The sequence below is a fragment of the Amblyomma maculatum genome, chromosome 1 (genome assembly GCF_055883805.1).
Source record: "Amblyomma maculatum isolate TAMU_Amacu chromosome 1, ASM5588380v1, whole genome shotgun sequence".
NCBI classification, from domain to species: Eukaryota; Metazoa; Arthropoda; class Arachnida; order Ixodida; family Ixodidae; genus Amblyomma; species Amblyomma maculatum.
Window position 1 is genome coordinate 72659191 of NC_139344.1, and position 26298 is coordinate 72685488.

Here is a 26298-nt window from a genome sequence, read left to right on the forward strand (position 1 = left end):
TACACTCAAGACTGAAAAAAAGTAGAAATAATAATGGCAGTGAGGAGCGCCTCTATGAAATTCACCCGATCTGAAGAACAGTGCATGTGAGTCGCGTGCTCAGAGCATTTTCTAGGGGGTCAGTTTTATGGTATTTTCAAATCGCAGTCGCATCCAGTTTGTTGCAGGAGAACGAGTTCGGTAAAGTCTAAGGTGACAACATGCGGTTGTCTACACTGCGTTGCAATGCTGTAATGAGCTACTTGCCTTGCCAGCGGAACCTAGAAGCCTTGCTTGAGCTATGGCTTTTGTATTTGGATCGATAGCGGTTGGAACTGATGCCTGCGCATGCTTTCTTGTCGCGCATGACCCGGATGAAAGAAAACTAGAGCTGGAAGCTAGCGGTGACTGGGAGAACTAGATGAGCGCGGCCATGGACTCCGAGATTACCCCCGCGCGCGTGTTTTGCGCGCGGAGGTGATCTCGGAGGCCATGGCGCGGCCGGAGCACTGAGCAGAGCGTGCGCATCCTGGCACCCTAGGGAGAATCGGTTTCCGCACAGCTGGGCGCAAAAAAGCGGCGCTCGGCTGCTGACCATGCATGCGGGAGAGAATTCGGTGACGCGAGCGTTTGACGCACCGCGTGCTTCCGCTTGCAAAAAAACGCTCCATGCGGGCCAGTACGCCCTAACTGCTGGCATACCCCGGAGTGCCTCTTGGAAATTACAAGATAAGGAAGCAGTTCACATTTAGCCTAACAAACATAAGCGATTAAACTATTACCCCCGAAAAACTCAACATCTAGTAGCGGCTTCCCGCTGAGCTCATATCCTGGTCAGTCCTGATCCCAGCGAGAAAAACTTACGTGCCGCTAATTATTATTATTAAGTTCTACTGTTTCGCTTCCGTTGCTTTTTTAACCGAGGCTCGGTTAACGCGAGGTTTTCTCTGTTTGAAGTGGTTTTTACGTAGTTTAGCGTTTTAATTTGGATTGTACTCGTCGATGCCTTTTAAACAATATATAGCTCCACGTTTCAGCCTAACATTAATCAGATTTACTGCTTACCGGTTACGAACTAACTACAATTACTGCAGTGCAATCGTACTCGATATGAGCTACCCAGCGATGTATGGCTTGATATTGTAAGATGAAGCTCAATATGAATACAATTAGCTAATTAAAGTCAGTAATTAGGTAATGCAATCAGTCCACTGCAATTGTACTCGACCTAACCTATCCAACGATATAAGATCTAATGATGTAGCACACATTTTAACTTAATCCCTGTTAACTAATTAACGGCAGTTAATTGGGACCTAAAATTAGTAAAGGGCAATTATAAGCTAACCAAACATAAAACTGTTCTTGCTATTATACTGAAGATAAGCTGCACAACCACTCATGCACTCATACATGGTGCACAAGAGCCAAGTAATGGCGTGCATTAATAAAAAAAATGTACGAAGCTAGCACCCTCACTTTGTTTCCTTGGTTACCCTTGCTCCTTTCTGTGTACACCAGAATACACAGCAATATTTGGGTACTTTACACGACGATGTCAACTTGCGCCTCGCTAATCCTGCACTGCCATATATATAATCCTGAACTGCCCCGGGAAGGCGGTTGTCCTCGGTTCGATCCCCGGACCAGGACGATTTTTTTCTTTAACTGCGAAGTTTCCGAGAAAGCTGTATAGTTTTTCATTGTAGCCGTATTATTGCTCTTGGGTGAATGTGAATTAGTAATTATCTCTTATTAGAAATCTACTCCAGCTTGGGGGATTACCCTAAATATTCGATCAACACTGTTCCCACTTCGATTTATTGATCAATTCACTCTCACCCTACCATCTGATATGCTGACCGTCCTGGTTACCTTAGTAGGTAGAGCGAATGCCCCTGAAAGGCTGTAGTCCCGGGTTCGGTCCTCGGACAAAGACGAATAGGTGGACACAGTTTAAAAAGTATAAAATGAGATTTTTGTTTTAACTTTCCTCAAAATTTTTCATTGTTCGATGTTTTCAATAAATTAGCGTGATCGTATCTCTGTATTAATGCGTTATATTAATATAATCTTTAGCTGTTTGACAGATAACTATGCTGAGAATAAAATCTGGAATTATTTCTCCTCTGCCATAAACCTTTTTTGAAATCAAAGCCTGCAAAGTTTGAAAATTTAGTTTCCTGGGCCGATGCATATATTTAATTAGTAACGTATTTTCAGCTAAATTTAACATATTTTGTGTAATTCATAACACCTTCTATTTCCTTATTCCTTTGGAATGATCGAACTCTAAACTATGCGGCGGGAAAAACTAATTGATAGTTTATTGCCGATATATGTGCTGTTCGCCATTTAAATTACCGGGGCTTGTAATGCTCGCAGCCTGTGCAAAAAGCTGCAATGCCTTTCCTTTTTTACCGCCGTGCGAATGCCAAAAACTAAAATGGCAACCTCAGCAGTCTTCCTGCGTTTCATTTTGCAGGGTTTATGCCTAGAAAGTACACACAGTATTTGGTCCTTTCCCCAGGTAAACAGACAATGCTGCGCGAAGTGCATTATGAATAATGCAAAATCGCTAGAAAAAAAAGTAACTGGGAACACAGCAATCCGATCAATTTACCCTGAGGCAACGTCTTATTAAGCACGCAGTCTGGATGTATTTTATCATCGGATGACAAGGGAGAAATCAGCTGGAGAGGATCAGATAACTACAGATAGGCTGAAGGACGGGGGGGATATCGTGCTAGAAAAACTGGCCACCCTGTATACGCAGTGCCTGGTGTCATCGACGGTACCGGAACCATGGAAGAATGCAAACATTATCCTCATTCACAAGAAAGGGGACTCTAAGGACCTTAAAAATTACAGACCAATCAGCTTACTGTCTGTTACGTATAAGGTATTTATTAAGGTAATCGCTAATATAATCAGGACAACCTTAGACTGCAATCAAGCAAAGGATCAAGCAGGGTTTCGGAAACGGTACTCTACTATCAATCATATCCATACCATCAATCAGGTGATAGAAAAATGCTCGGAATATCACCAGCCCTTATACATAGCATTCATTGATTACGAAAAAGCATTTGACTCAGTTGAAACCTCGGCGGTGATGCAGGCATTGCGAAATCAGGGGGTAGACGAGTCGTACGTGAAAGTGCTGGAAGATATATATAGTGGCTGCACAGCAACCATAGTTCTGCATAAAGAAAGTAACAAAATTCCCATAAAGAAAGGTGTTAGGCAAGGAGACACAATCTCCCCAGTACTATTCACAGCTTGTTTAGAGGAAGTATTCAGAGACTTGGAATGGGAGCAGTTAGGGATAAGGGTAGATGGAGAATACCTCAGTAATCTGCGATTTGCTGATGACGTTGCCTTGCTAAGCAACTCCGGAGATGAACTGCAAATAATGATTGGTGACCTAGACAGGAAAAGCAGAAAGGTAGGCTTGAAAATCAATATGCAGAAGACTAAGGTAATGTTCAACAGCCTCGGGAAGGAACAGCAGTTTACATTAGGTAGCGAAATACTGGAAGTAGTAGGCGAATATGTCTACTTAGGACAGGTAGTAACCGCAGATCCGGACCATGAAAAGGAAATAACAAGAAGAATAAGATTGGGATGGAGCGCATTTGGCAAGCACTCGCAGATTATGACTAGCAGCTTACCGGTATCGCTCAAGAGGAAAGTATACAACAGTTGCATTTTGCCTGTACTCACCTATGGGGCTGAAACGTGGAGGCTAACCAAGCGAGTTCTACTTAAGTTGAGGACTACCCAGAGGGCTATGGAACGAAAAATGGTAGGGGTAACATTAGGAGATAGAAAGCGTGCAGAGTGGGTCAGAGAAATAACTCAAGTTACCGACATTCTAGTGGAAATTAAGAAGAAGAAATGGACATGGGCAGGACATGTAGTGCGAAGAGAGGATAACCGATGATCGCTGAGGGTAACAAACTGGATTCCAAGGGAAGGAAAGCGTAGCAGTGGGCGGCAGAAAGTTAGGTGCGCGGATGAGATTAAGAAGTTCGCAGGGGTCAAGTGGATGCAGCTAGCACAGAACCGGGTTAATTGGAAAAATATGGGAGAGGCCTTCGCCCTGCAGCGGGTATATTCAGGCTGTTGATGATGATGATGACTAGCTGCATCTCAAGTATTCCTGGAGTAGGAAATCATGTCAATCAAGGCAGACTGAGGTCTCTCTAACCAGGCTGCACTGTCATATTCCGCCCCTGAATTTCTATATGCACAGGTTTGGTTTAGCGCTTTCTCCCGTCGGCGCATTCTGCAGGAAACCGGAAACAATTGATCATTTCTTGCTATTTTGCCGCCGTTTTACCATGATAAGAAAACGGTATTTGGAGAAGCCGTTACAACAGCTGGGTCTTAATTTCAGCAGCCAGATTTTATTATCGTTCGGTGCCACCATGCTTGGGTACAGCCAAAGGTCTGTTTTAATGCCATTCAAAACTTCTTAATCTAAACAAAACATCTGCCTTACTAATATGCTTTGAAATTTTAATCTGTACATATAAATCTCAGAATTCTCCTACTGCGTGTGTTAGTAATTATGCTTTTTATTTTGGTTTTTATATTTAAATTTCCTTCTCTATTCTCTTTAATTTCTATTTATTTCTTGCGATGTAAATTTACATCTCAAAATCTAATATCTCTGCACCCCAATTCATGGCCGATCCCCTGTGTAGGTATGTGCACTCAAATTAGAGGAGAACAACAACAATGTCTGGAGGTTAAATAGATCCAGCTGCTTTTAAATTGTTATCGTTATGGCTGTAATCGCTATCCAATACAGGCATGTTGGATCGTGAGTGCTAGCCGGCTTCCTGGCTAACATGGCACGAGGCCAACCATGGGCGATCAAATGCCCGAGTAACCGCTGCGAAAAAAGTCGGCGTTCTGTCGGGGTTACAGCTCGGGCCATGTATGCTGGCCGAACTTCTGCACAACCAAGTACATGGCCAACCATGGGCCACCCAACTGTAAACATGGCCGAATTGGTCGGCGTTTAATCGGGTGCACGAGCTTCGACCTTGTTTGATGGCCGGCTTCCGCCCAACCTAGTACATAGCCAGCCATCGGCCATCATTCGTCCGAGCACCGAATGCCGGCCAGGTCAGCTGCCGACCAGCTGCCGATTATTGGCCATAGCTCGGCAGTCGGCCAGTGCTCTCTGGGCCACCACGTGTCGTACTCTGTGTTGAGTACAGTGCCCTTGACATAACTGGCCCAGAGCAGAGCAGGCCTGACGTGATCCAGACGATGCCCACAAACTCGGGTCTCTTGCAGAAGTGGTGCCTGGGTGTGGATGCCACCAGTGCAGTCAGTTTAATTGGTTTAATTGCGTAGGTAATGTGGTCACGAAAGTTCATCTCCGCTCACACGCTAGGACAACTTCGATGGTCGTGATGGAGTTTTTGACTGTCTTCGGCAACCCTGGAGAAAGGATGAGCCAGTTGTTGATACTTAGCCACGGCCGATCTTCCACGGCGAACAGGAGCTCAACCATGTCGAGATCGACATAAGAGGTCTTGCGCTAGCAACGGCGCTTGCCCAATGGAGGCTCCGAATAGGGTCCTTCGACGTGAGGACGACGTGACGCCACCCCCTACCAGTGCAGCAGACCGGTGGCGTGCGCGAGCACGCAGCAGCGGCCCGGCAAGCGACTGCCGGGCATATTGGCTAAATGGAAGCATAATACTACTAATAATAATAATACCCTTTATTCAGCTCTGTGCACAAAATACATGTTCCAGCCCGCTTCAGCGCTATCGCTTCTGTGTGGGGTTGGGCAGCCGGAGTATGAAGTACATGAGTTAACAGCAAAAAAAAAATGGAAAGAACAAATTCAAACGATATTCAGGCCTTAAACTTGCTTGTTTTACACGAACAATCAACAAAACAATAACGTGAATACAAGAACGATCTTCAGCCTTGCGTACTTTCAAGAAAGATAAAAACAACAAAAACATGGCAAAGAATGTTGAAGCAGTCGATATTATCATTCAACCATGATCTAAGAAACATATTCAATTGTTTTATTCCGTTAATGGTCGGGACTGTTCGCATTTTATTAATACAGTAAAGAACAAAATAAATATGAGTTTTTTTTCCCATACTTAGTGAAGATGCGAGGTATGGCATACTTTTATGACTCAAGGAGAGGCCAGGTTTTCACGTTCTCGATTTTTAAAGAGCTGTGAAAAATTCTTTTGTAATTTGTCAAATATAAATTGCTTATGGACAGGTAAGATGACAAAACATTCCATACAGCCGGTTTACTCTAATATTTGGTGTCTTAGGCGAGATTACTTGCAATCCTGTGCAGAATTCCACTAAGCGTATTTGGTTTATATAATGATGCGGTGCCATACATTAATATTCCATATCGTAATATGGACGCTCCTAACCTAACCGACACATCGCAAATGAATCGTAGAGCGTACTTATCAATGCATACAAGGCGCAGACGTTTGGTTATTTCTTGAATATGGGTATCCCACGACAGAGTTGCGTCGAATGTAATCCCAAGGTACTTGTAATTCGATTTCAGCTCCAAGGCGGACATGAACAGCTCGTGCAATTCTTATCGCGAAGGTATACATTAGAGTATATTTGAAAGGTTTTATATGGACCATGAAAGCAGACAAGGCAGGTTTTTGAATTATTAGTAAATATCTGATTACCATTAAACCACTTAACTAAGGAATGCACATCCCGTTGGATCACGTTGGCTGCCTCTTCAGATGTTTCACTTGGGATCACCAGAGCAGTATCATCCGCACATAAAAAAGCTGAGAGTTTAAAGGAAGGTTGGCTATATCATTTACGTAAATATTGAATAATAACAGTCCTAAAACAGAACCTTGAGGAATACCTGTTAAAACATTTAGCATTGAACTGTATGATCCGCCTATATGAACACACTGCACTCTATCAGTAAAATTGCCATTAAAGAAAGACATATAGGTACCTCTGAAATCAAAATGATGAAGTTTATCTAATATTAGACTATGATTATTAATTTCAAAAGCTTTTTGCAAATCAATAAAAAGTGTAAGCACAACGTTGTTGTTATCAATTTCTTTACAGGCTGAGTCATAGAAATCCTCTAGTAAACTTATGGCGATTTTGCCTCAGCGGAAACAATATTGGGCGAAAACGTTTGCGTTTTCAACAAACTTTTTCAATAATTTTGCCTGTAACTTGCATAGATCCCACACTTGCGATACATCGGGAGCTGAACAGCATATGGTGTAGAGGAAAGCACCTACAGAAGGAAATTTGGGCACTAACAGAGAAGGGTTCCTTTTTCTGATCTTTCCTCTACGTTTGCAACCGCATAATACAGGCGACACCCCCGTTTCTCGGAGCTCCCTCCACTTGAATTCGTTCCTAATTTTAAAGCTCAAATATTGCGTCATAGCATGCCACGCGCTCAGCGCTAACGAAGGTGAGCCGCCCACTAGTTGCTTTTGCTCTGTACGCATTTATCTTACACTGGTGAAGTGATTGGGGAGCTACCCGTAAAACTTCCGAGGCGATATATAGCTCAGTTAGACAGCCCCGAGGCATCGCCTGTATATTCGACCCGATTGCAAAACTGAACACACCGAGGGGACAAAATTGTTCATTTTTAAACAGAAAGCGGCCCAGAGTGACGAAATTGGCTCCATTCTCTTGATTCTGCATGGTTCCGCGTGCAACTCAAAAGCCACGGAAGCAAAGCCTTAAGCTGCGGCATGCCAACTAACAAGGCTCATGTTAGTTCCTCTCAACTCCTAACTCACTGTCAAGTGTTAGTTCTGTTGCCTACAGAGCGTGTCGACAACATGGGCCAATGCAGATCCTCACTAATGAACCATGTTAAGACGTTCCCGAACTGGTGTCCCCTACAAAGGCTGTGGAATGCTCCGCCACGTGTTCGTACTCCGTGTTCAGTACGGTGCGCCTGAACACACTGGCCCAGAGCAGAGCATCTTTGACGCGATCTATGGCGATGCGCACAAACTCAGGCCTCTTCCAGAGATGGTGCCTGGGTGTGGGTGCCACCAGCGCAGTCAGCCTGAGTGCGTAGTTCAAGTGGACACGAAAGTCCATCTCCTCGAAGACACTAGGGATGACCGCCCGACACCATGGCCACGTCTTATGCGTCTGGGCGCGGTTAAGGAAAGCTGCGATGATCATGATGGAGTTTCTGACGGGCTTCGGCAACTCTGGAGCAAGGATGAGCCAGTTGTTGATGTTTAGTCCTGTGCGATCTTCCACGGCGAACAGAAGCTTGATAATGTCGAGACCAGCATACCTGACCTGGTTCAGGTACCCTTTTTCCAGGAAGGTAATATCAGCTCTGCAAGAAGAATTTACCGCGCACAGATTAACCGCGCACAGGAAGGAAAATAGGAGGAATAAAATGTGAAAGAAACGAGGAAAGATAAAGACCGAGGAAAATGTAAAGGAAGAAATGAGATGTCGAGCTGAACTTATGAGAAAATCCTGACTCCAGGAGAGCGAAGGGTTAGCTCAATTTTTCAGTTTCAGCTCATCTAGCCCGCCTCAAAGGCTGGTGAATGGCAAGGCAGCAAAAATGGCTTCCAATTTTCATGGATAAGCTAAATGAGACTTATGTGAGCTAGTACGTTTTGCCATTGTTTATCTTTAGGTTGCTTTAGCATGCTTAAGCATCATACCCGACCCTTCATTCATGGCTTCATATATTTTACACGTATTCATCAGCATGCAGCAGTAATCCATTGCACTATGTGAAAGACCATCCAACGTAGATACACAACTCTGCTTTGATGAAGCCGTAAGTGCCGGCGCCTATAGGTTTAGTGTGTTTTCCTCTAGACACAATGGTCACGGTTTGGAGTACCCCACAGGAAGCCCTCCGACGCGAGTTGGGAGCTTATGCTTATTTCCCAGTGTCATATGTGGCCTCATGATGACGTACAACCCGCAAGCCAATCAGTGCCCCGCTCTATGTCACCACTTGCCAAAAACGTTCTCGTGCTGCTTGCAGTCATCAGCCGGACTAAATAGTTTTGTCGAATGTCATCATTTAGTATAGTACATATATAGGGTGTCCCAATTAACTACCTATTCAGAGCTATTGAGAGTCGCCTATGCTAACCTCCAGTATTTGTTCGTTCCCTAAAGTTATTTATTAGTAAAGACAAAATAGCTAATTTTTATCATTGCATTGAAGAGAAAATGTATCAGTGCCAAAGTTGTAGATCTCGAAAAACAGGTAGCTGCATTGTTTCCATCAAAATAGTGTTTACGCAAAGTGATATTTTTACCAGCCGAAAAGGACGCCTGGCGCGAAAAAAAAAAAAAAAAGCCTTGTCTGCCATGAAGGCGAGCGCAAGGCTACAAAAGCCGATGATTAGACCGGCTTCGTTCAGGGCGGGTCGGCTGGTGTCACCCTTGCGGCGTCACTTTAAAACCTCTAGTTGTGCTCGAGATAACAAAATCTGCTTTTCTGGACCGTGCTCTCTACGATGAAGCTGGTTGTATGCACTTGGCGAATTTAAAGTAATTGCTGGTCACGTGACAGCATTTTTGAACGCCTGTCAATAGGGCCGCGTAGCAGTAGCGTGATGAATACAACGCAACTACCTGCTTTCGAGACAATCTACAATTTTGAATTGACACTTTTTCTCTCTAGACAATACAATAAAAATAGCTAATTAGTCTTCACTAATTAATCAACTGTAATGAAGGAAAAAAAAAATACTGAAGGTTAGCATAGGCGACTCTTCCTGGGAGCGAGGTCTAACCGCATTTTATAAAATCTCGGTACAAGTTAGCTGCTGGGAGGCCTATATATATATATATATATATATATATATATATATATATATATATATATATATATATATATATATATATATATATATATATATATAGTATATAGAAATAGCATTATGAAGAAATTGGCGTACCGACACTACACTAGAGGCAATTGAAAATGACAGCTTAATATGTCCCAATATACTTTGCTAATCACAAAACGGGCATTTACGAAACTGAAAATTTTTGGTTATGGAAAGTACTTTAAGAGAGTTAACTACTAAGCTAGTTGGTTGTCGGACCTAATAAGAGGGTATTCAGCGCAACACAGAACACACAAGAAAAAAAAGCGCCCGTCGAGTCCTTTTTCTTGTGTGTGCCTGTGTCGCGCTGAATACTCTGTTATAATGGCAGGTACCGTGCTAGTTTATCTGCGCTCACTATCTATGGCGTCTGCTTTCAGCTCATGAGCCTCCGTTTTTTGCTCCTATAAGCCTTAGACGGGTGAAAATAAGTCTAATATACCTGGGAGCGGCCTCCGTGTTGATGTGGTATGCGTACTGACCGACGACCAGCATAGCGAAGAATGGCCTGATCACACTTTTGTCAGAGTTAATCCTGGCGGCGAGTTCGCACAGAAATGCTGGCCCGGGGACGAACATGTCCCCGTCGAATGACGTCGGCACAGAAGCAAGTAGCGCCTTCTTGAGTCGGTAACGAAAATAGGCCCGCACATGCCTGGGGAACTTGTCTGCCATGAAGGCGAGCGCAAGGCTACAAAAGCCAATGATCAGACCGGCTTCGTTCAGGGCGGGTCGGCTGGCGTCACCCTTGCGGATAAGGTCCGCCAGGTAGCCGACAATCCCGGCTGAAGTGGGCAGGGGCTCTAGCGGTTCCCGTTCTCGCGCGAACAGATCGGGCAGTCTGTCTGGGTTGAGCCCACTCGCCATGTTGTTGACGTCCGGTATGGGCCCATCAGCTGGATGACGCACCGAGTAGATGTTAAAAAACAAAGGCTCCTCTGGCTGCGTCGGTGACGGTGTGGCCGCAAGACATTCCAACATCAGCATGTCGAATGATTCCTGCCACTCGTCGGAAGCGATCACACGGAGCCAGGAAGCGTAGAGGGAGCGTCGCGTTGCGTCGTCCGGATACCTGATGCCCATCAAAACTTCCCGCGCGGTTCGTATGGCGACGAGGTCGCTCCAACGGGACGCAGGACGCATTCTTTTGTCTGAACACGATTCCGTCATAGGCGCTTCTATGAGGACTCGGAGCTGCTTCTGACATAGCGAGATACGAACGATCGTTCTCTTCTCAAAAAACGCAGGCTTTGGCGCCCCCTACGAACTGATATGGCGAAGCAAGCACGTGACGTTGCGGCGTCACAACGGCGGGGAATTTGAATTTTTTTTTTCTTTTGGACGTAAACAAGGCCGACGACGACGAAGGCAGAACGATGCTCGGATAAGGCAGCAAAATGGACAGCATAACTGTTAAGCCAACTTTACTTGACATGAATTTCTACTGTGAAGCTTTACGTTAACTGAAATGAAATCCTTATCATAGCATCGTTCTGGATTCGTCGTCGTTAGCCTAGTCTTTCGTCGCTCGTCATGTAAACGTACTCTGGGGCTCATCTCTTCGGGCACGTTTCTGAATATGAAGAGCCTTCAAGTAAATTCGGCAAGCACATGGATAACAATCACATGGCTCAATTGATTTCACTAAGGGCATAAATGAGTGAAGCTGCGCTCCATCGAAAACCAGGCTTTATTAACTTCCGATTAATTACATAGATGCGTCACTGTAGGAAATCGACCATCGTTCATTTGTCCGTCATGGTCTTCATGTAGTACAATCCTCTTGGTAACAAACGGACCGGAGCGTAGATCTGGAAACTAGACGCGGTGAGATTATAAAAGGGTAAGAGGTTTCGCGAACGAGCAAAGTGCGTATCAATGTCAAATAACAAAGGAAAGACGAAAGGGATAACTGTAATGCTAGCGTTAGAACACCTAGCTATAAAAGTTTAGGTGAGAAATTCAAATCGGGTTTGTTACCATTTAGGAGTTAATTGTTCTGCGAAGTGAAAACAACTGCGGTACAGCTTCGCTCAATACAACTAAAATATCGCCCTATTCGCTATTCCATTGTTTTACTAACGTTTCATTTGTCACCGAGGGGAGTCAATATGAGGTTACAAATTTGCAATTTCACCATTTACCACATCCATGAGAAAGATACCATTCACAAAAGAAACCTATGTGTTATATCTAAAGCAGGTTCAGCGAAAGTTGATGCGGTAATGCGACGCAGTAAGCAAAACACGCTGCAAAGGGAGCGGAACCTAAGGTATTACGCAATGGGACACGCATCTTGGGGGCAATAAAATCTCACATTCAGCGTTCAATTAAAATGGATGCAGATAGACGCCGTTCGTGTATCCGTAACCCCAGCCGCCACTTTTGCGGCGTGCCTGGGAAGCCGAGTCACCGAGCGGTGGCGCAGCATTGCCGCATCGTCCGAAAATACGCACATGCAGCGGCAAACAGTTTCTCATCGAGCACGCATCGTCTTCGCCTTGCTGTAAAAGCTCTACCTTAACCAGCACAACGAAACACTGTCTATTTGACGCAGATAACCTACTCTCCACGCAGGCGCTTGAAAAAGGTAAGCACGCAACGTTGAACGTTTAACCGGGGCCGGTGACGCACCCAGCCCGAGGGTAAAAAAGGTTCCGTCTGAGCCATGCGCGAGCTTCGGGCAACTACGCAGGGGATGGCCGAGAGAGGTCAAAAAACACCATTTGAAATATTTTAAAGCGAAAGCATTACCTCGTTATTTTCGCAGATTTCTATCCGCAGACCACGACCGCAGATGGCGTCAGCAAAATAATGTCCGCAGCAGCTGTGAGTAATTCAGAAGTGGTAGAGGTTAATGAGTCATCCTCGACCACCTCATGTCATCCTCGACCACCGCTTCATTGCCGATTGTATATCTTAAGATTTTGCTAAAGCATTTGATAAAGTATGTCACCAGCTACTACTCCAAAAATTACGCATCATAGGACTCGATACTAATGTTCTAAAATGGCTCTAGTGCTTTCTAACCTCTCGCCAACAGTTCGTCTCCGCAAACGATGTTAACTCTCCCCTGCATCCAGTTATCTCCGGTGTTCCTCAAGGTACTGTACTTGGGCCTTTACTTTTTCTAATCTATATTAATGACCTTCCCGATTGTGTTTCCTCATCCATCCATCTATTTGCTGATGATTGCGTTCTTTTCCGTGAAATAACATCTGATACTGACACACGCGCTTTACAGGCTGACATTAACAATATTAACCTATGGTGCAGGAAATGGCATATGACATTAAACGCAAAAAAAATGTAAATTCATGCGCGTGTCCCGTTCACCCACTAACTTATCTCCTTACCATCTAGGCGGTAACCAATTAGAATCTGTCCTATCATACAAATACCTCGGCATTCACATCACTTCCACCCTTTCTTGGAAAACGCACATAGAATACATCGTCAACAAAGCTAATCGCATGCTCGGGTATCTCAAGCGTAACTTCCATACAGCCCCTACTATCACGAAGCTAGTGCTTTACAAAACCATAATTCGTTCACAAGTAGAATATGCATCGGCTATATGGGACCCAGGCGTTGAAGTTCTTACAAATTAAATAGAATTAGTTCAAAACAAATCAGCACGTTTCATTTTATCGAACTGTCATCGCACCGCCAGCGTGACCGCCATGAAATCAAACCTAGGCTTACCACTTCCAGCAACGCGCCGCAAACTTGCGCGACTGTACCTCTTTCACAAAATATTTTATCACGAAATACTACATGATGAATTGCTCGTACCACCCACATACATATCTCCACGCCTTGATCATGCACACAAAGCTGGCCTAATTTCATGTAACACCAAAGCATTTTTTTGACTCGTTTATACCTCGCACATCTGTGGACTGGAACCACCTTCCTTCGTCAGTGGCAACAATTGAGCGGTTACCATTGTTCCAGTTACTGGTGACCAATGTTGCGCAATGATGCCTAGCACAAAAGTGCTTTACGTATATGTTATAATGTACTGATGTTTATGTATAACCATGATCTGCTTATTTGTTTGTTTGTTTTTCTCACTATTTCATTACATGCTGTACGTTTTTATATGTGCCAAATGTTTTGTTGTAATCCCCACTCCCCTCTGCAATGTTTTACCTTGAGGGTACCAATAAAATAAAAATTAAAAAAAATGAGTGGTGTCAATCGATAGTGACGTAATGTTGTCTCCGAAAAATAATTAGGCCAATAAGTTGATACAGGCCAAAAATGTAAAAGTTCTCCGCAGCAGCTGTGAGTAATTTAGAAGTGGTAGAGGTTAATGAGTGGTGTCAATAGATAGAGGGTAACGTAACTTTGTGTCTGAAAAAATAATTAGCCAATAAGTTAATTAGGTAATAATTTGAGGCAAAAAATGTAAAAGTAAAGGCAAAAATGGTCTCATAGTTATTTAATAGTTATTTAAATCAGTCAATTAAGGTGACGTCAAGAATGTGACGTCACGCAACCTGAAGTGGAGTAAAAAGTGCGTAGGGAGGGATTGAAGCGCAATTTGAAAGTACCAAAGACTAAAGCAGTTAAGGCAGTTAATTAGGGTAACGTCAAGGATGTGATGTCATGCAACCGGAAGGAGAGCCGAAAAAGGGCATAAGAAGGGATTGGCGCGCAATTTGAAAGTACCGAAGACTAAAATGGGTGAACAAGAAGTGCATTTAGCAACTAGAAGCAACTAGAAGCAACCAGAAGCAATCAAAAGCAGAATCTGTGCTTTTGCATTACTCCAATGCAGATTCTGCAGTACTCTTTATTTTATAAATATGACAGGTTTTTTCTTAAACAAGAAAAGAAACCTGCCTTCATTCTTGCGCGTGAATACTATATATACTTTTAAGGTCTCCTGAATAATTTTTTTATGCTTTAATATTTTGCCACACAGTTCGCAGCAGACTGTTGCATTATTCATCATCATCATCGAGTTGATGCCGCTTGCAATAGGCAGCTGCGGGCGTTTCCTTCCAAGTAACGCGATCTGTTCGTTGACCTTTGAGGCGTAATAGATGATCCATGAGAACTCGGCTAAATATCCAGGCCGAATTTGCATATACAACCATACAATGCAGTTTTGCATGAGTTTTCATGTGGCGCCGTAGCCTCCGGATGTAAGTGGACAACAGGTCTAGGGATTTTTTTGTGCACAGTTTAAAGAAAGTAACGGTGTAACGTGTACAAAGTTTCCACTGCTCCACTGGAGGAATGTCTGCGTGGTCACCCCTGATCTCAACACAGCTTCTGCGGTTAAATCTTGAGATGCGATAAGTAGAAAATTACGTGCGGGCTTTCCTTTGTGCAAAATCCTTTATAGCAGCAAATCCCTTTGTCTCCTTTTATCGCTGCTGCACGCATCTGCCAACATGGCGTAGAGAGCGCGATCGCTTTGCGACAAAAGAAAGGTGAAGATAGATAGCCCAACTATCTTTCCATTTACGAATATTATTTATGTTCGAATTATTTCAATTGCCTAAAGGTCAAGTGTATTTTTGGCGTGACATCATCTTCCAGTACTGTCTGTGACCCATCACATGAAAGCATCATATCGCCATGAGGTGTGTGACGAAGAAGAGTCATTTAACCAATAGGAATAAGCGCTGCACCGACGCAGGCCTTTTTGTCGAGCTGAAGTCTACCGACACCGGGTTAAAAATTACCAGACCACTTAAGCTTTGCCTTAAGGATAGATCTGATAGCTCTTTTAAGACCTCCTTTTCACTCAGCGAATTTTTGGCATCGACGGACTGGCCCAGAGTTTGGCAACGTGTTAGCTGTCTCTATTGGCTTATGAAAAAGGAAAAGCGCAGTATCTGACAAAAATCTCCGTGGACACCTAAACTAGACTGTATGAGAAGGGAGGCGCCTACATTGAAAGTAGACAGAAAAGGAGGTGCCAGTGTAGAGGGCTCCCAAATAATTTCGACCACTTGGGGATCATTATCGAGCACTAGCATCGCACAGAACATGGGCGCATTTGCGTTCCGGCTTCATCGTCTATGCTTTGGTTCTGGTGGAAAGAAGCCTCACTATCTTGTTTTTCGGTGAACACTCGTACATTTACAATGAATGGGGTGCAATGGGCGAAACTGTCACTTCTTCCAATCCCAGTCGCCAATAGCTTGCAGCTTGGGCAACAGACGAATGATAAATGGAAGTGAAATTGTATGACGCCATTCTGCACGTACTGCACAAAGAACGGTTGCTTCACAGTTCAGACACGAAATCACACGCGTATTTTTTCCGAACACTTTTCTTCAATTCTGGGTTACGGTGACGCCTTTTAGACCGAACGAACAGTATAAGCTACCGCGTAACAGGTATTTTCTCTTCAAGCGCCAGGTGAAATCTGGGGCGTTTCAAAGCACATCCCGGGCGGTAAACCTCCGCGTGATATGGTGAGCACGTGATGTGCTTTGGACCGCGCGCGCCGAGTGGAAAAGCATCGGGAAGGGGTGTAGCGTCACAGAGAGTAGGCGCCGCATCAGACTCTACCTGCTTCCAGGACTCAGTCGCCCCAGCGGTACATGCCCTGCTGAGGGTTACGCATAGTCGCGAGGCCGCGCACGCCAACGCACGCACGCGCAAACACACACACACACACACACACACACACACACACACACACACACACACACACACGCACACACACATACATGCACAGGCGCACACACGCAAGAAACCAGATACAATGCCACCAGAAAGAACTTCATTATTTAAACCTCGGGTGAGCAATGTCGCGCATTCGTAGACGTATGCAGATTTAAGTGTGCCGAATATTTTCCGAAGGCACGCACCTAATTCTTAGTATTTTTTGAAGGCAACTAATAGCCTTATAAACCCTATTAGCAATGGAACACGCGGCGCCGCAAACATGCATAAGAAGTGGTTTTGAAAATCGGCATGACGTCGTTTGAACACACCTTGTGGCAGATGTCCATATATTTAGGTAACAAAGTATATGCACGCGACCACCGCTAATCCTACTTTAATTCAATTTAATCCATATCATTATCCACCCATGGATTTCACTTGCACAACACGTAAGCAGTCTTAAGTGCCCTCCGTTAAATTCTTTGCACTTGCTGAGTAGGACTGCTGCTTCTCCTCTACGATAAAAAAACTCACCCGATGAAATTTGACACAATTATAAACGCATTTAACGATTCAGTTAAGGAAAGCGTTAAAGACGACAAGTCGAGGCGCAGTAATGAAGCGCTCCGAACGCTTACTACTTCGGGCTTGCACATAGATGAAAGTACTGAATCATTTCCACATCAATGTTTGGATGCGTAATGAGCTCAGACTTTAGAGCCCATTAAGCAAAGGCTTCGATCCGCGTGCTGTGCGATGACAGTGCATGTGGAAGATCCCCAGGTGGGCGAAAATATTGCAGAGCCATTCACTACGGCACCCATTCTCATTTCTTTCGCCCTCCTCCTCCCTTCCCTTCACTGTGAGATACATTCAGAGGTGGGCAAATGCCCTCATTTTGCCCTTTCCTCCCTCGCGCTCACTTTTCATCCAAAGGCCCTCCCTCACTCTAAATTTTTAAAATTTCCTGGCCCTCCCTCACCACCATTTGAAAAATTGCTGGTCCTCACTCACCCTCACCCTCATTTCATCTAACCTCCCTTACCCTCAACCTCATGTTCAGCAGTTTTAAAATTCCAGTTATTTTTCATTATTTGCGCTCTATGGCAGTGTTATTTAGTCTATAGTACTTGCGAGCGGGATAGTTGGCTATACGACGAAGACGCCGGAGGTCGTCGGAGAATATTTAGTCGAAGTAGCTAGCGTAAACTATTCTTCTCTGCGTCCGCTTGCGGCGGTGTCAATCCGCTGTGATCATTTATGCTTAGTATCAAAATAATTTCTCGAAGCTAACAATTGGCTTAAAAGATGACGGGGGCTGCGTTCATGCCGTGGCGAATCACTGGCAAGAGCCATCTGGTAATAGTAGCGGCAGCTGCTGACAAGGTGATATGACTACGCAAGGAATCCAGGGGCTTGTGAAAAGTGCAAAGAACAATTCTGACGGTGTGCTAAGCAGCCGATCAAAGACGAAACTGCGAGAAGGAAGGAAAATAGCCACTGCCATAGTTAATCGCGGAAACCTGCCCACCAGTCAACACTCCATATGCTTGAGGGAGACAAAATACCCCACACCGCATGAGGAAAGAAGAGATTCGAACTTCTAATCTGCCGCAGACGGAGGGCATGAGGCGTGCACGCCATGCCAGACAACTGAACAATGTAATCAACTTCAAGGAATAAAAAAAGACTATCACACAGAAACGGAAATTTCTACGCTTCCATTAAGGGGGGGGGGGGGGGGGGCATAGCATGAGAGCCTGGAGCCGTGCGTTACACTTTCAGACTTGTACATGCATGGTATGAAGGAGAACTGAGCAAGGGTAAATGGGGTTCAGTGCTCCTTCATACCGTGTAAACCAGGCAAGAACCACAAAACAATGAAACTCACATCTAACTTGCATGACGTCGTACACCCCTTTTATTTGGACTGCGCATTTCCCGAAAATATCCGATGACGCTGCCGCAATGGAAACGTATTCGCGCACATTCTGTACGGACATCCTTGAGCATATAGAATTTGCAACAGCGCACCAAAATGTTGTTTTCAACACACGCGTCAACATCTTGAGTGGTCCCATCGAAAGCTGCTCAGCAACACCAATTCAAGAGCTTGTCCAGTCGTTCCTGCCGTTCGCTTCTTCTTCTTTCTTCTTTTTTTTTTTTTTTTTTTTTTTGGGGGGGGGGGGGGACCGGGCTCAAGGAATAGTCATCCTTTGGGCAGAGAAAGCGGGAAAGGAACGAAAGGCGGTGGCTCTACCCGGCGCCTCAGGGAGATCTGATAAGACCAGCCACAGTCGCAGATTGATTCCGGCCGTGAACCAGCGTTGTTAGGAGTGTGAGGTTTACCCGCCGCGCGGAAGGGTCTCTGCAAACAGCTTTCCTACTGACAGTTGTCATCGCTGTGGCGGAGTCTAGCCTGTCGTCTGGGCATTGACACAGGAGGCGAAGCCCAGCACACGCTTCTTTTGTGCTTTATTTGGCAAATTGCAAAGTAAGAACACTGGCACGCTGGCGTATGTCGGAAAACTTTCTATGAAGATAGACTCCATACGTTATCAGATTAGGCAACCGAGGTTTCAACTGCTAACAAAAGAGGCGAATTCTTCGTGCACTTTTCTGCTGAGTTTGGACGCTAACTTCAAGATTGTCGTTTCACGCAACCGAGGCGCACTCCTTGGTTCTGTGAAACAGAATCACGCCAGCGGCGGCAATGGACGGCCACTCGTCCGTACCCACCACCAGTGCGCTTACTCTTGCGTGGTGCTTCTGAAGTGTGACGTTTCTGCAACATCCAATTTGTCCAATATAGCTTTTGACACTAGAAAGCGGTATACGGTAAACGACGGTACACTCCCACTGGGTGAACCCGCCTACGTACTTGGTGCTGTATTCCTGCTGTGCTTTCCTCGCTCCATATTGCTCACACCAGGCAGTTTTTGGGGTGCAGTAAAGACTATTAGGATGTCACCTTTCTGAGCCACGTTTTTTTAAGCGGTGGAAACTTTGATGGTAATATAGAACGGTGATGGATCTTGTACCTTGCACTTCCTCATTGCGGTGAGACTTCTTTACGCCCCTAGCCTTAATGACAAGGGCCTCTTAAACAGAGGTGACCACCTCACAGCGAAATCTTGCATTGATCAGTGTACGCAGCCAGACACCCACGCTATGTGTATTTCATGTAGGCAGTGTCGTGCCAGTGGATCCCGCAGCTGCCACCAATGTTGTGCCGGTGGGGTTATCACACAGTAGCCCACCGTCAACAGGGTTGTGCCAAGGAGTTGGTAACGCAGCGCTCGTCACCCGTTTCGTGAACGAGGGTTGTCAGCTCCCTGGGCGGTAGCGATGAATCCGAGTCGGCGTTGGTGAGATGAAGAAAAGGCTTTATACACTATTTACAGGTATTTACACAACAAGATCGGCTCTGGGGCCGAAAGCTAACATAGCCATGTGCGACTGTTCTCGCGCAGCGACGGCCGGGGAGATTCCGCCGCCTCCGCACTGTCAGGGGGCGAACTGCTCCCGATGGACGCTCGTGACGAACTCACACTCGGAGTCTCGAACGGAAGCACTTGAAACTCCGTCGCCGAGAACCGTTGACGCTCAAAATGGTCCAATCCGACGGCAGCACTTTCGCAGGGCTAATGGGAGAGCTCGCTGCGCTCTCGCTTCAAATATGCCGCGGGGCGAGAAGGGGTTCACCGTCAGGGCCACGGCGCGCCGTGCTGTCTGGACGTTCAGCTCATGTTGAAACACGTCGCTTCTCTCCCTTTGGTACGGCTCGCCTCCAGTGCACAGGTGCTCTGCAGAGAAGTATCAGAGTTTGTGAAGGAGGCGTTCGCCGAAGAAGTTTGGCGTCCGGCTGAATTTCTGGGCGGCTTTGGCCAGGCACAACAGCACCCCCGCCATCAGACAATGCGCCGGGAAGACGAGCTGCTCATATGTGGCTCGGATTCCGGGCGCGCTCGTACGCCAGGTTCCTCCAAGTTCACGTACAGTGTCCGGGCGCCAGGTAGCCTCACGTGCCTCGGGTTCCACTCGCCAGGTCAGGATCTCTGCCGACAGCCTTGTTGCCGGGGCACGCCGATCAACTTCGCTCGGGTCGTTCCGATGCCTCGCCACTGGTAACGGTAGACTTTTCTGCGGCTTGCGAAACCGACCGACAACAGGCAACACCCAACTCAAACAAGTACCCTCGGTCACCCGTCAAACACCAGACAGAGGCAAAATTTCAAATTCAATTAGCTAAATTGTTGTCCCCTTTCTGCTCCCACTACAACAAGAGACAAGTGTATAGGATGCAGTACACAAGGTTCAAACAACAATTTTACACATTAATGGTATACATTAAATTGGATGGAAAATTAATGATCAGTAATGGAAAAGAGTCTCTTTGAAATCACTTGGACCGTAAAGCACAACTGATGAAGTAAGGAGGTCATTCAATTTTGCCCCGATCTGCCTACAGCATTACCGTTAACGACGAAAGGCTCGTCGAAGGTAGCTATGTCTCGAGTGCATGACTCGAAGCATCCGAGTTCGCATTGTGCTGCTCTTTTCCGCAAGCGGCAGAACGCGAAGCAGTATTCGGGCGGTTTGGCTATCCTCCCTCCGCTACAGCCTCGGCTGTCCATCTCTCTACGAGACCTTCCTTTCCACTTTGTATGTGAAAGAACAGACGAGCACAAGTTACTCGCTTTGTTGAACGATCTGTCTCGTTCCTTACGCTTTGCGCACCAATCGCGCATTTTCTCAACGCGGTTGCATTTGCGCCGCTGGGATCGCCGCTTCTTTTCCTTTCGCGATCGTTTGCGTTTTCTCACCTTTCGATGACAGCATTCTTTCATGCACCTGCCTTTCCGCTCTTTTCGGCGGCAGCACTTGAATTTTTGCTTTCTTTCTTTTTGTGCCAGCTCTTTCAAGCTGCCGGTAACCGGAGCTAGAATGGCGCCGACATCGTCGGAGTGCGGCGCCGCGCCTGCATCGCGGCCAGCAGCGTATGACTCACTGCCAGTCGCGTCCGAACAAAGACAAGGCTCTCTCACGCCAGCCCCCGAGCTAGGCATATCCTCTGCAGGCTCGCCACTCAAGTTACACTGATCTGCCGATGTGCCGCATCGCTCAGCGCTAACCGGCGCACGATCACGTTCGTCCGACAGCTGCGGCGTTTCGGATCGCGTAAGGTCCATGTTCGCACCAAGGTTGTTTTCGCCAATACAATTGAGCGCGTCAGGACAGGAATATTTATGGCTCCTATCTAGTCGCTCGCTGTCGACTTCACAGGTGTGATTCTCGACAGCGTCTGCGTCATGGGTTTGTCTTAGTTGTTCAACACTCGTGGGCTGCGCAATTTCCATGAGCGCCACTTCGTTTTTCCGCGAGTGATGATCTCCGACAACGCTGATCTCGGACATGGCCGATTTGTCGTCTACTAGCCTGACTACATCTCCGCCACGCTTGACAACTTCTGCTTCTGAGTTGTCAGGCGGTTGATTTACTGCTAGTTCCCCTCTCTCGATTGGTGGAATGCTTACAGCTACGTGGGAATGCGTGCAGGACGGTGTCACTTCGGATTTCTCGCCGATGGAGTCGGCTCTAACCGTCTCTGCTGCCTGTGGCTCGACCAAGGTAACCCTAGACACTTCTGTTCGAGACTCGATCAGCTCGCTGCTGCTATCGCGTTGCTCGGCCGCTTCCCCAAGCTGTGTCTCATTCTCTGGTGCAAGTACAATTTGCTCCGAGACTTCCTGACTGTCTAGCCATTCGGTTACATCGGCTTTCAATTGATACGCCAAATCGAAGTACGTTTTGGTACAGTTTTTCTCACACTGATACCTGTCCCTAAGTTCCATTGGTGACAGCCGATGTCTTTTCAGTAAAGACTCTTTCAGGTAATCGTAGCTTTTCAAGTCAATGTCTATTATGCGCTTGATTTCTTCCGACGCCTCAGCGGAGAGAATAGCTACCAATTTTTCTGCCCAAGTATCTCGCTCGAAGCGCTTACTTTTGCAGACACGCTCGAAATCTTCCAAGTACTCTGCCATATCCTCGGCGATGAGGAACGGTTGCAGACCCTCCCGCGACTTCGAACTGTTACATTGAATGGCAATTGAAGCTTTATGCCTTTCAACACTTTTTCCGTAAGCTCGAGCTGCATAAGCTTTTTTAAGCGAGAAAACCGCTTTTCGCGTTCATTGCGCTTTTGGAGTTCTAGCCTTTTGGCTTCCTCCTCCCCTTTTCTTTCTTGAATATCATCCCAGGCCTCTGCGGCTTCCTCAACCGTCACTTCCTCTGCCTGCATGATCTCAAGAATTTCTTTTTTCTTTTTGTTGAGCCCAAATCGATGCCCAACTCCTCACAAATTTGGAGAAGTTCTTTGACCTTGTAACTCTCCATCTTTACACCGGCCTCTTGTTGTTTGCCTTTTTAGAATAGTGTTTAGAATAGTGTACTATACGTTCGCTATCTCGCTCCTAGCAAGAGATGCGCAAGCCTTTCTCACACTGATTCCCCTCTTAGCATCCCTTGGTTTTCAAAACACTTCCTGTAGGTTTGAAACACGCAAGGTTAACACAATGCTACGCTCAGCCTTTCTCTAAGCTACCCTGTGTGTTAGAGAAGTCTGGCGTTTGAGGGAAACTTCAGGTACTCACCGCGCCGAGGTGCCTGACGCCGGTCGATCCCGCAGCTGCCATCCAATGTTGTACCAGTGGATCCCGCAGCTGCCACCAATGTTGTGCCGGTGGGGTTATCACACAGTAGCCCACCGTCAACAGGGTTGTGCCAAGGAGTTGGTAACGCAGCGCTCGTCACTCGTTTCGTGAACGAGGGCTGTCAGCTCCCTGGGCGGTAGCGATGAATCCGAGTCGGCGTTGGTGAGATGAAGAAAAGGCTTTATACACTATTTACAGGTATTTACACAACAAGATCGGCTCTGGGGCCGAAAGCTAACATAGCCATGTGCGACTGTTCTCGCGCAGCGACGGCCGGGGAGATTCCGCCGCCTCCACACTGTCAGGGGGCGAACTGCTCCCGATGGACGCTCGTGACGAACTCACACTCGGAGTCTCGAACGGAAGCGCTTGAGACTCCGTCGCCGAGAACCGTTGACGCTCAAAATGGTCCAATCCGACGGCAGCACTTTCGCAGGGCCAATGGGAGAGCTCGCTGCGCTCTCGCTTCAAATATGCCGCGGGGTGAGAAGGGGTTCACCGTCAGGGCCACGGCGCGCCGTGCTGTCTGGACGTTCAGCTCATGTTGAAACACGTCGCTTCTCTCCCTTTGGTACGGCTCGCCTCCAGTGCACTGGTGCTTTGCAGAGAAGTATCCAGAGTTTGTGAAGGAGGCGTTCGCCGAAGAAGTTTGCCGTCCGGCTGAATTTCTGGGCGGCTTAGGCCAGGCACAACAGCAGGATTTGTCAAGAGCGGCATGCAGCTACCTTTCTTAAGAATCTTGGAACGACCTGACTTGTGGTTTAAAATGCCTTCTTTTTTTCAGTATAGGAATGAATTCTGCGGACAGCAATAGATATATCTAAGAACTACAAGCATTCTTGCGTTCGCGTCTCAAGGGTGAAGCCAATCCCGGAGGTGCATTCGCTAAATATTTATAGGACCCGGTTGAGCACTGTCATGCCCCCTCATTCGCGAGTCTGACATAGCATACGGCATTAAGAACATCGGGCATTACGGTGCATGTAACTTATTCTTACTACACAACGAATGCTATAAATCGAATGAAGAATATTAAGGAACCTTACTCCGGTACAGGACTTCAACAGGTTAACACGAAGTGCGAACACACTGGACTTTGGATGCTGGAAATGAAACAGCTAAAAATTAAACAACACTTTCGCGAAATTGTGCTCAATGCTTACACTCTATTACTTCCCCAATGGTGTCAAAACGCCTGTGAAGAAAACTGTCTTAACAAGGCAGAAACAGTAAAATCTAATGCTATAGAAACTGCGAAGAAAGAGAATGTGTTGTAATTATACTTGCCGCGTATATTTTTTGCATGATGGTTTTTGCTAATTCACAACAAAGCGAAAAATGGTAAAAGAAAATTCTTCTTGTTTCTTCAAACACATGACCAAATTACATCAGATGTTGAACTGCGGTTTATTTTTTGGGGCTTTCATCAGCACAAATTCACTGCTGTTCTTTTATTTTTCCTTGGTTTTGTTGCGAATTGGGATTGGCACAGCTTATGAAAGCTCTATGTAAAACTTTGCAGCCCAGACAGTCAAGAAACACCTTCTGATGCATCCGCTACATGCAAGCTACTCCGAACGGGAAAAAAAAAAATGGGTGGCAGGGTTGGAGCATATAAGATCACCCTACCTCGGTCTTTTGTGTTGAACGTTTCTTCTGCGCGTCCCCTCAATTTTAGACGCGCTTTTTTTTTCTAGGCCTGCGTTTCCCTGAATCGCAAAGGAACGCTTACACTTAGAAACAGCGCTCCTGGGTACTTCGTCGGACCCTCGTGTTCCTTAAAGGGGTCATGCAATGCCTAAAACGGAGTAAAGCAAATCGGTCGAGAGATAGGTACTCCCTCACAGGTCAATTCACCGCAAGAAGTTTTTAGCTAGCTTCATTAACACCAGAGATATCGGCGATTAAAAATGGCGCTCCTCCTCGCTCCCCTCAACTCAACACTCCGAGATACCAGAAAAAAAACGAAGAAAACAGCTCGGGAACTCCGCCCCGCTAGCCCCGCCCACGATGCGTCATCGGGTGACGCTCGGTTCTCAGACTTCCGGTCGTCGCGCCTGTTTTCCCAAGAGCGTCGCCCATGCATTCACGGTCTCTGCCTTTCCCGTCCCGTCTGCGTTTGCATAGCTTTCAGCCTTATCTGCTGTCTTCCTCGGCCGCCGGTATCTTCAGTTTCTTGACCTCTCGGAATTGTGTGCGACAGCAGCTCGAACGACTCGGGTCGTTCGCGAGCGCATACCTGCAGGTGGGAGTCCACACATACCGGCAGCCGCCGCGGAGGGAGCACTTTCCTTCATATCCGTGTCCCATTCAGCGCAAATTAGCGTGCACTCCTGCCAAGCACGGCTTTCTACAAGACCGCTTTCTTCTCTCGCGCTGCCTGGGTCCGTCACTTTGGTACCGTCTTCTGCGGTTTGACCAACGGCGGCCGGTAACCCCTCGCGGAATTGACGCGATAGCATCGACTCTGCATGGATGCTGGCAGACGATCGAGCGTGCGAGTTGCCCGGGTGCAAACATATGTCGTCGTCACTTTTAGTCCGGAGCTGCTTTCATTATGGTCGGCGAGAGGCATCTCTTGTGCATAACGAATGGAATGTATACGTGTACGTATCACCGACGAGAGCACGGACTGATGATCGCTACAGAGTTTGGATATCGGATGACAGGTGAGCACGAATTATTCGTCCGCGAATCTTAAAATTGAGATTAACAAAAAGAATAGTGTAGTGTATTTTTTTTTTTTTGACGTCCTTTCGCACATCGTTTAGGAAGTGCCAATGCGCAACGTGCACGCGTGTTTATCTCATGTGTACGCATCGTCCGAGCCAGAATCGACGGCGCAAAACATCAGCAAAGCAGCTCGGCACATTCAGTTCGGCAGCGCAGGTTGTCACTGATTTTCGCACCCACATGCAAGAATCGCGCACATGAGCATGCGAGCGGCTACGCTAGAGACGCAGCGAAGCGGGTGATTCCAAAACGCCGTCCGCCGTGGCTTCGACGCAAATAAGGCCTAGCGACGACCAGGGAGCAGCGCACGATCGGAGTGCCGTCATTCGCAG